The sequence below is a fragment of the Notamacropus eugenii genome, chromosome 4 (assembly GCF_028372415.1).
Source record: "Notamacropus eugenii isolate mMacEug1 chromosome 4, mMacEug1.pri_v2, whole genome shotgun sequence".
NCBI lineage: Eukaryota > Metazoa > Chordata > Mammalia > Diprotodontia > Macropodidae > Notamacropus > Notamacropus eugenii.
Window position 1 is genome coordinate 56,320,987 of NC_092875.1, and position 12,069 is coordinate 56,333,055.

Here is a 12,069-nt window from a genome sequence, read left to right on the forward strand (position 1 = left end):
ATTTTATGGGTAAGGAAAACTGAATATCAGGGACACTGTGACTTGACCAGGTCATATGGCAAGAAATGGTCTGAGATAGGATTTGAATCCAACACTTACTGAATCCTCTGTTTAAGTCTAGAAGTATTGGTGTCAATACTGACTATGCCAATATTAGCCTGACTGTGAGGTGAACTAAGGGTTTTCAATTGGCTACTGACATCTTTTGCTCCTTTGGCTTAGACAGAACATTCCCCTCAACCCATTTCTAAAATACTGCCCTGAATGAGTCTCCTCTAATTCCAATCTGTGAATGGATAGATGTGTGAAACAGCTTTTCTTAAGCTCTTAGTATGTGCAAAGCACTGTGCTAAATGCTGGGGATAAAAATAAAAAAAAAAAACATGACAGTCTTTGCACTCACATCTAGAATATTAATAATATTTTAAAATATTTTTTTATGATATTTTAGTTTTTATAAGGGAAAACAACACAGGCAAGTTTCAGTTTTATGACAGCTGAAAAAACTTCCTAGTCCTTAGGGTCCAGTGGCAAAGAAGATAGGAATATTTCTTCTTTGATGTTGTTTCCATTGATAAGACCACAGTTGTTTCTGATGTTGAGCCATTTGACAGTACCAAGGATTTAGGTGGGGAGAACTTTCTTTTCTAGGTGTGGAGGAAGTTGGGACTTCAGCATGTTTAGAAGTAGTTGCTAGGTTGCATCTCCCCATCATCCCTGATTGATGGCTGGAAGAGCCATACTGGAGAGTGATATTACTCCCAGTGCTGTTGGCCTCAGGGTCCTAGAATATCTTTACTGTGATCTGGGGGAAGGTAGTGGTGGTCCTTGTGTTTGTATTCCCAGGTGGTGATATGGCTTACCTCGGCACTTGCTGCTCTCTCCCTCAGGATGCCTTGTTTCAGCTGGGCTGAATTGCCTATCCTCTCAGTTGTTCAACAGTTGATAAATATGGTTGGTCCCTTCTTCAGTTACTTCCCTTGAAGATGGCTGTAAGGGTGGTGCTGGAAGGAGAGGCAATAATTTTGGAGGTGGTGCTACTCTTGGAACTCGTAGGCTTGCCTGCTATCTGGTGCAGTTGGTTAAAAGTTGATTTAGATGGTATTGAGGACAATGGGCTTCCTGTTTCCCAGGAATTGTTTTTTCAGTGATGATGGTGGGGGCCAAGTTGGAAGCAGACCTGATGGTATTGGAGGCATCATTATTCCTAGGCCTCTTGGGTTCAGGGTCCTGCGAATTCAGGTCTGAGGGGAAGTGGTGATCAAGGTGTAGGAAGTGGTTTGATTCACCTGGCATGTGACATTTCTTGTCTCTCCCAAAGGGTACCTTGGTGATTCAGCTAGGTGGTTTGACTGTCTTGCGTGTTGCAGTTGGCCAGCATAGACTCAACAGTGGACTAGTTTTGTTTTTTTTTTTACTATCTCCTGGGATGAAGAAGAACTTTATTTTCTTGCCTATCCAGGAATTCTCCCTTTCGGATATCAGATTGTCTGCTTTGTACATGTTGAGCTCATTCCTCTTCTGGAAGTCTCAGGAAGATCATACTTGTGGAAAGTGTCTCTATTACCCAGACTAGTCCTCTCTATTCTAGATGGCACGAAGATAGATTAGTAGGGCCCAGGAGAGCTAGATCTATTCAACCAGTGACCAGACAATTTACAATATTACATAGGGAATTAGAGGAATGATTATATAACAATGATAATGATTCTCCATCTAATATATACTTTGCATGTAATTGCATGTACTTATTGATGCACATGCCAATCACTGGATGTTTAAGATATGTTTCTGTTTGTCAAGTCAAGTAAAAAAATATTCAATAAGCACCTACTATGTGCTAGACACCAACCTAAATGCTGGGGACACAAAGAAAGTTCAAAAAAAAACAGAACCTGACCTCAAGTAGCACACATTTTAATTGGGAGAACATTCAAACAGCTATACACAAACAATATATATAGGATAAAATGGAGATAATCACAGAGGGAAGGCCCCAAAATTAAGGGAGCCTAGGAAAGACTTTTAGCAGATTTAGAATGTTAGATGAGATTTGAAAGAAGCCGGAGCATGCAGGAAGCAGAGATGAGGAGGAAAAAAATTCCAATTATGGGAGAAGGGAAGCCAATGAAAATGCTCAGAGTGGGAAGGTGGAGGATCTTTTGTGAGGAACATCTAGGAGGTCAGTAACCATGGACTTCAGTAGATGTTCTAAAGGAATAAGATGTAAAATGACTGGAAAGATAGGAAAACTGTGTTAAGAAGGATTTTAAAAGCCAAAGAGAATTTTAGACTTGATCCTGGAGAGAATATGGAACTACCAGAGTTTATTGAAGGGTTAAGACCTGTGCTGTATTTATTTTTTATTTTTCACCAATTGAATGTACCCAATTTTTTTCAATAACATGTAAAGACAATTTTTAACATTCATTTTTTATAAAATGAATTTTACAAATTTTTTCCCTCCCTCGATAACCTTCCCCCTCCCTAAAAGAGTGAGCAATTTTATATAGGCTATATATTTACAGTCAGGTAAAGCCTATTTCCATATTAATCATGTTGTGAAAAAAGAAGCAGGTTTAAAAATTAGTTTGCAAAAAGAAAAAGTACATACAAAAAATAAGGTGGAAATAATATTTTTGAACATGCATTCAGATTCCATCAGTTATTTCTCTGGATGTGGATAGCATTTTTCATCATTTGTCTTTTGGGATTAAAAACCTATATTTTATGAAGAATATTTTGACAGTTGAAGGAGGATTAAATGATTAGGGAGAGCCTCGATGCAGGAAGACCCACCAGAAGGCATGAGGATGTGATTGTCAGAGGAGAGAAAGAGACATGGAGGAGAAATGTTAGTAAAGTAGAAATGATAGGCATTTCACTTGGCAGCTGATTGTAGAAGGGGGACGGGATCGTGAGAAAGAGGAGCAGTTCAGTATGAAACTTAGGTTTTGAGCATGGGTGACAAGGAGGATGGTAGAGTGCTTCACAGTAAAAGGGAAGTTTGGAGAAAGGATGGGTTTGGAGGGGGAAAAATTTTGCACTCATTCATATTTATTTGTTTCTGTATTACTATCATGCACATATAGCACTTACATAAACCTGTTGATTGTGTGTATTTCTATTAGTTATTTGCATATTAATATCTGACTTTGCATATTTTATTATTCTGTAGTTCTGATAGCATTATTTTTTGACTTTTGCTTTGCTGTTATATATATTTGCAAATTTTTTTTAGCTATTCGTGTACTGCTTTCCTGAATAAAAGCAATATATTATCCTACATGTAATTTGGTAGTGTAGTCACTGAAGCTATCATTTAAGTAATATTTTATACCATGCTATGTCTATTGCATACATTGTTTTTTTATATTTGCTGTGAATGGCACCCTGATTGCCTCAAATACTGGGCTCATAATCCTTGTTCCGTGAGTACTGATTTTTCTTTTGATGATGTGAAGTATAATTGCATATGTAAAGTAGATGAAAGTTGATTTTGCAAGGGATTGAAGAGTTTTTGATTCTTGGGAGGAATGTCCCCAGAGTGCTCATTTACTTGCGCCTTGGAGAGACTGGAATCTCATCCCCTTTTCTCCCTAAGGAAAACCAGCAAGAATTGTCTCACATGAGGCAATGATGTCAGCAAATGTAGAAGGGTGCATTGCAATGGAAAGCTTGTGGCTGTGATGATATGAGGAGATTCCACCTGTCCTCTGCCACAGCCTGAGTGTCTGTACTATGATTAAAAGTGCTCAGCACAAAAATGAATCCAAACAGCAGACACTGCTTGATTGGAACTAAAGGATGCTAGAGAGAGATTTTGAAGGCAGCTGTATCCATTATGCAACTGAGAATCGAGTCAAAAATCAATCCCTATTCTGCTCCTGTTTCTCTTCTACTTCTGCCACTCTCACTTGAGAGATTTTTGTTTTCCCTAATCCTTGTATCTGTTCAGACTTTGTTCATTTTCTAGAGAAAATGGTTTCTTTAAGTTCACTTTGTGCATATATGTTGATGAAAAGTAATTGAAATATTAGTGTTGGGACACAGGAGAAGAGTGTGAGACAGATATTCTAAATCCCCAGGAAGCTCCCTGGATGAAGGCTTGAAACAAATCAAGGATATTTTTATTGAAAATTTATTATTAATCTCTCCCAAAGCAGAGAAGCCCAAGTGAATGTGTACCTAGACACTGAATCATTCACTCTATCAATAAGCATTTATTAAATGTCTACTATGTGCCAAGCATTGTGCTAAGTGCTGAGGATGTAAATACAAAAGTGAAAAAGAAAGGCAGACCCTCCTCTCAAGGAGGTTACATTCTCATGAGGTAAGATATCATACATGCAAAAAGTTAAAAGGCTGAGGCTAGGTAGAGCTAAGCCATGGTCTTCTGGCAGGAAGGAGGTTTGGTCATCAGTAAAAGTTTTCACTCTTGAGTAAAGCTCCATTTCTGACCAGATTTAAAAGACCACTAGTCTTCCCCCTTTCCCATAGAGAGGGCATAGAGGGCAGTTCCTGTGGGGAACTCCTAAGAAGATATATGAAGGGAGAATTGAAGGAGTGATTCTGCCCCTAAGAAGGTGGGAGACAGAGCTGGAGACATACAGACTGCAATGAGAGAGACAGAGACAGAGAGAGAGAAAGAGAGAGAGAGAGAGAGAGAGAGAGAGAGAGAGAGAGAGAGAGAGAGAGAGAGAGAGAGAGAGAGAGACAGAGAGAGAGAGAGAGAGAGAGAGAGAACCTAATTTTATTCGGTAGCCAAACAACTCCCACTCCCAGTAATTGTTAAATTTGGATTCTTGTGAAATTCTGGAGATTTCTGCTACTATTTTTCCTATATTGTAGATGCTCTTTATTGTATCTAGGTTGGTGAACTGGTGAACATGGATAGGTAATTTTCTCTCTCCCTCTTTCTTCTCACTTTAAAGCCCACTTGACTGGATTTGGAAATTTTCAGGAAAATGTATTTCTTACGGTTTCAAAGAAATTCAATTGAAGTAACATTTATTATGGCCAATTATGTGGAAGACACTTTTCTATATGCTGTGAATATAAAGACAAACACAACAAAATGAAATAAAATAGAACAATTTCTCTCCTTAAGAGCTCACATTATGCCAGAGAGAAAAATCATATAAAGATAGGTTCATACAAAAATATACATAATAAACATATGCATATGTGTAATATATATGTATATTACATATATATTCATGTAAATACACAGATTGATAGGTGCCTTCTATGAATGGTTAAGACCTCTTTATTCACACATTTTCTATTTTATCCAGAAATTAAAATTCTGTTTTCAGACACCATCTTCTTAACTTCCTGCTTCCCTCCAATATCTGCATTTCCCTTTCAAAATTCATGTTTACAATCAGCAGCTGAAATTAAAACATATCTTGTGCTCCTAACATCCTTGGTTTCTATGTAAGACTTTCTAATTTTTAGCAACTATTTACTAATTCCTTCAAGCAATTAGATTTATGCCAAAGTGAACCTCTAGTACTGTGTAGAAATTGATGGTTGTAAGGTTAATGTTAGGTAAATGGTGGGTGGGGGGAAGAGTTAAAGATCTTCCCCATCCATTAAGAGGCTGCAGACACCTTTTGTTAATTTTTAATGAGTCACTGGGTCATGAAGCTTGTGGCCTCCAGCTCTGAAAAGAGTATATATACTCTCAGGTGAGGTTTTGCTTTGGGGCTTATATTTTGGAAGAAGGTTCATGCACCAGATGAGACTCTGGGCAATCATTTTGAGAAGCCCCCCGGCTTTGAAAACCCAGATTTTAGTGCTTCTCTCTCTGGTATTGATGCATGTGTTGTCTATGGTCAGACAGTTGGAAACCTCTCTGTTGCTCTTTCTGTTTGTAATTTTTGCTTGTAATTTCTGTTTATATTGCCTCTGAAGTTCAGAGTGCTGACTTTTCCCCCGGAACTAAGGGAACTTTACATGTACTTGATTAAGGTAGATTGAATGTTGATCCCTCGAAAGTTGTTTTCCTTTTAGAAAAGCGGATCTAAGAACCTGTACCGCAGGCCCTCCTGTGTATGCTGAGGTCCCTGCTGATACAATGGTTTTGACAAGTCTTGGAAAGTTCATTCTCATGTCCTAGATCTATTCCTTGAGGAGATAGATTTCTACATTGTTATTATGACATAGACAAATCTTGGTACCCTTAACAGGTAATTACTAAGCATGAATGTTGACCCCTTCTTCTCCTGACTCTTTCTGAATGACTCCTCACCTAACAGTACCTATAGATTCACATCTTGTGGAAGAAACAGGTTCTTCCTCTTCAGAAAATCTAGCTTTCTTTTCTTTAGGTAGAGACATACTAATTAATGATCTCCAAATATTTGTCTTTATTATTTCTTGACTTTTGGTACTTTCCCCAACCATTCAACATACTGATATGAATCACGATTTTTCCTGATTTTTTTTAACCAAAAAAATTGTTTTATTTTCAGTTTAAAGTACAAAACAAGCATTTTCATAATACAGTACAATTAAAAAAAATGATTGCACATGAAACTGAAAATTTGTCATGCAAAACTTACTATTTCCTCCAAATATATAACAAAGGCATCATGTAAATTTCTTTTTTTCCTTTTTTTCTTCCATCCCCCCAATCTAGAGATGGCTGCCATTAGAGACAAATATGTATATATATGAAAAATTATTCTATACATACTTCTATTTATCAGTTCTTTCTCTGAATACAGATAGCTTCTCTTTTCATATGTCCTTTATTTTTAATTCATGTATTTATAATAGTCAAAATGACTAAGTAACTCAATAGAATTATATTGCTGTTACTGTATACAATGTTTTCTTAGTTCTGCTCATTTTTCTCTTCATCATTTCCTTCAAGTCTTTCCATGTTTTTCTAAGGATTGAGCTCATCATTTCTTATAGCACAGTAGTAATCCATCACAATCACACACCACAACTTTTTCAGCCATTTCTCAATTGGGAGGGATCCTTCCAATTCCCAGTTCTTCATTACCACAAAGAGAGGTGCTATAAACATCTTACTCACATTCAAAGTTATAATTACTATTTGTGAATTTCCTTCCTTCTTGTTTTCACTGTTTTCTTTCTCAGTCTCTTTTTGTCCTATTCCTGTTACCTTATCTTCTCCCTTCATCTTCCTACCCAACTTCACCCACCCCTCAGAGTCCCTCATCATTTACCCCACCCTCTCACATCCCAATCCAGACACCCCTCTAAAAATTCCTCCACCACCCTGTCCCCCAGTCTTCTCATCTATCTACATGTTCAGAAGACTTATGCACCCTTATAGATGAATATGTTGTTTCCTCTTCAACACAGATGAGGGTAAGGTTCCAACATTACCAGTCCTCCACACCCACCTGTTTCCTTTGTATTAGTTCTTCCTTTCATGCCCCATTTTAATAATATAATCACTCCTATTTACCTTTTCCTACACAACTTTGTTTTTTAGAATCACCACATCATACACAATTCAGTCCTAACCTTTCTTTCAAACCACCTTAGCAATGATGTCAGTTTTAAGAATACTGATAACATTTTCATATATTTAATAGTTAAACAGTTTGACCTTCATGAGTGCCTCATAATTAGTCTTTAACGTTTTCCTTATATTTCTTCTGGATCTTTTATATCGAATTTCCATTGAGTTCTGATATTTTTGTTGGAAATATGTGAAATTTTTCAGTTTGTCAAATGTCCATTTTTTAAAAATTTGGGATAATATTCAACTTTGTTGGGTAAGTTATTCTTGGATGCAACTCCAGCTTTTTTGCTCTTTGAAATGCAATGTTCTAAGACCTTCAGTTTTTTAGAGTAGAAACTGCTAGGTTATGTGAAATCCTGACTGCATTTCCATAGGACTGAAATTGCTTTTTTCTTGTTGCTTGCAATATTTTTTCTTTAACCTGGGAGTTTTGAAACTTGACTCTCTCATTTTTTTCCCCTGGTTCTTTGAGTATTTTTTTTTTTTGAGTGAGGATTACCCTCTCATTTTTATTTATTTATTTAAAATATTTTTTATTGATCTCATTAAATATTTCCCAATTACATGTAATTTTTTTAGTATTCATTTTTAAGAGTTGAGTTTTAAATTCTCTCCCTCACTCTTGTCTATCCCCCTTGAGAAGGCAAGAAATATATTGATCATACATGTGAAGTCATGCAAAACATAATTCCTTATTAGCCATGGTCCTTTGGGACAACTGTTTTGATCTGAGAAGCTAAGTCTTTCATAGTTGATCATCTTTAAAATATAGCTGTTATTGTGTATAATGTTCTCCTGATTCTACTCATTTAACTTTCAAGAGTTCATATGTCTTCCAGTGTGTTTCTGTAAGCATGCTGTTCATCATTTCTCATAGCACAGTAGCTTTCTGCTGTATTAGTGTATTAGTTGCATTAGTATCCATACAGATGGATGATTCCTACTGTTGGATGTGGACCAATGTGTCAAGCTAATAAATGACCAAAACAAATAAAAATTGAAAAGGATTTTTAAAAAAGCCCACAACTTGTTCATCCTTTTCCCATTTGATGAGTATCTCTTCAATTTCCAATTCTTTGCCATCACCAAAAGAGCTGCTATAAATATTTTTGTACAAATGGTCTTTTTTACTTTCACTTTGATTTCTTTGGGATACAGATCTAGTAATGTCATTGCCTGGCTAAAGGATATACACAGCTGTATAGTCCTTAGTTGCCCCATCATTTTTAGGGGAACACTTTGATATCTCCAATACACAAGAAAGTGGAGATTTGAGACCCCTTTCCTTTTCTATTGTGAATCAGACCAGCCTATGCTTTGAGTATAGATGGAATTTACTTATTTTTGACAAAAAGACAAACACTTCATACTACTCAGGTCTCTTCATAATTCTTTGTGTTCTTCATACTTCCTGAAAAGGAAGATTTGCAGTCCTTTGTAATTAATGCTAACAGTTCTGGCAGTATCCTTCCACGGAGGTTATATCAGTCTGACATGTCCAGCAATAGTGGTCTGGACTACCTTATGAGGTAGTGAGTTCCTTATCACTGTAAAAGGGCAAGTAGGATTTAGAGCTAGAAGAAAGCTTATGGATCATCTAGTCCAAACTTCTGGTTTTGCAGGTGAGGAAAATGAAGCTGAGGGGTTAAGCAACTTGCCCACAGTCACTAACTTGGTCATAGTGGAGTTCAGATTTAAACCACAATCTAGCTCAAAGTCTTATATGCTTACTATAATTACACAGTTGGGATTTTACACATTGTAAAGAGGACTCTTTCATCTGTAGGAGGCTGACATAGCTAACATATTACACAACTAAGGCTCTCTGACTTCTTGATTTTTAGGCGAAAGAGAAAGGTCCAAGAGTAATGATAATATCATCAGTATCAATGCTAACGATAATAGATGGTATTCATATAGCACTTTAATAATTTAAAAATATTTCATTTAATCTTTTTAAAACCCCTATTAGGTAGATGTTATTATTTCTATAGTAATATGAGAAATAATGTATTTCAGGTACCTTACAACTCTTAAAGTACCATATTGTATGCTAGCTAGTGTTGTTATTAGTATTATTATTTTATAGATGAAGAAACTAAGGCTGTGAATATAAAGTGACTTGCTCCAGGTCCCACAGTTTATAAGAGTCTGAAATGGAACCTGAAGCCATGTGTTTCTGATGATAGTCCAGTACTCAGTCCACCAGGCAATACTGCCTAATTTGTGCTTCATGTACTCATAAAAAATAGTTTCAACAGCTAATCAAAATAGGCAATTGCACTGTACTCTTGAAGGTTTTGCTAACAAGACACAAGATCTGATAGGATTTGAGCCACACAAGTGAAGTTTTGATAATATACTCAGGGATAGGCTATTCTCCAAGGAACCATTTAGTTAAAGACCAAAAGATTGGCAACCAGTTAATGATTTTTTTGGGGTCCAAAGTAATACATGAAGACTATGTACTAAGGAATAGGAAAAAGGGCATTTGAGTTGATGGAAGGATAATGCACAAGAACAAAATCCCAACTCTCTCTTTTATGTTTCTTTTTTATTCCTGAAATTTGATAGAATTTTACAACTTTTTGTGTGCTTTTTCACACATCATTTCATTTGCTCCATAGACCAGAATTTGTCTTGTGGCAAGATGGCTCCTGTAATGGCCATTACACAAATAAAAAGAGTGAGGCTCAGAGAAAATAAATGACTTACTTGACGTACACAAGCCAAGGTCTTCTAACACTAGATTTAATGTTTCTTTAGAAAGAATGCTCTGACAAAGTAGGTTGTGAAAAATTAGAATATAATAAAAAAATCCAGAAATAAAAGCCATGAAGAACTGCATGAGTGACAGTAAAGAGATCGTACAGTCAGTTAAGTACAATACTGGATAGCCCAGGCTTTCCATTTTGAATCCAAGGTTTCTGACTGCTATACTTTTAATCCCAGATTAAATGCCACATTCCCAGGGCCAAAGTCAATCACTGAGAAGAGGCTGTTCTGTTAATGAACCTCCTTAGGGCTTTCTTCATGTCCTTGTTCCTTAGACAATAGATGAAGGGGTTCAGCATGGGGGTGACCACGGAGTACATCACTGAGGCAACTGAGATCTTCCAGGAGGAATGGGTAGCTGAGGAACTTAGGTATGCCCCAAGTCCAGTGCCACAGAATAATGAAACAACAAAGAGGTGAGACCCACAAGTAGAAAAGGCTTTATATTTTCCCTCAGGAGATGGTATTTTCAATATTGAGGAACAGATTTTACAATAAGAGAAAAGGATCCCTGAGAAGGGGAGAACACCTAGCAGACCAGTTACAAAATATAATAAGATGGTATTGATGAGGGTATCAGAACAAGAGCGTTTCATAACCTCACCAAGATCACAGAAAAAGTGAGAAATTTCCCTTTCTGTACAGAAGGACAGCTGCATCACCATTAGAATTTGGAGAATGGAGTTTAAAAGACTAATAGTCCATGCTATCAGAACCAAGAGGCCACACATCCGTGGGCTCATTATGGTGGCATAGTGCAGAGGGTGACAGATGGCCACAAAGCGGTCATAGGCCATCACAGTGAGGAGTAAATTGTCTGAACAAATAAAAATGATGAAGAAGTACATCTGAGCAAAGCACTCAGAATACGAGATGGCCTTATTGTGTGTTAGGAAGTTCACCAGCATCTTGGGGACCAAGGTAGTAACTAGACAGATATCCACCAGGGACAGATTGGAGAGAAAAAAGTACATGGGAGTATGGAGATGGGAGTCAGAACCAATGGCCAGTATGATGAGAAGGTTCCCAATCACAGTGACCATGTACATGCCCAAGAAGAGCCCAAAGAGAGGAAGGTGCTGCTCTGACTTCTCAGAAAGTCCCAGGAGGAGGAATTGTGACACATGTGTTTGGTTTTCTGGTCCCATACATCTGATATATCTTTAAGGAAAAAGATATAGAAAGTTAGCAAAATGGAAATCATTGCCTCTCATTTTGTGACAGAGAGAACACTATATTTGGACTCAGAAGACTCAAGTTTAAATCTAAGATCTACCACTTTTGTTATTTTAGACAAGTCCCTTCCACTTCTGGGACCTCAGTTTCCTCATATGTAAAATGATGTTGGACTAGATGGTCTCTAAGGCACTTTTTAGCTCCCACATACTTGGAAAATCTATAAACATACTTAGAACTCAAGTAATTTATAGTGAAACTATAAAAGCTTTCCTCGGGAGTAAAATTCCTTTAAGGTCAAAATACATTGAGTCAAACATTAAAAAATACAAACTACAAAATGATGGAAGAAAGTGGAGAAGAACATTTATCCCAATTATGAAAAGGAGGCGATCAACAATTCAATAAAGAAATAAGGGGAATCAAATAGATGTTCTTTCTCATATGAAAGAAAAAAATCCTTAAAATAAAAAATGTAATTCAAAAGAAAAAGCCAGTGAATTGGGAAATATAATAATAGAAGCTGTGGCAGATAATAACTTGACATCCAAAATATATAAGGAATCAGTATTTTAAAAAAATCACAGTGGTAATTATCTCAATAAAAT

General features: G+C 36.7%; 1 pseudogene; it reads right to left on the bottom strand.

Annotated features, from left to right (window-relative positions):
• Nucleotides 1-10,494: 10,494 nt before the first annotated feature.
• Nucleotides 10,495-11,499, bottom strand: LOC140498115 (olfactory receptor 7A10-like; annotated as a pseudogene).
• Nucleotides 11,500-12,069: the final 570 nt, after the last annotated feature.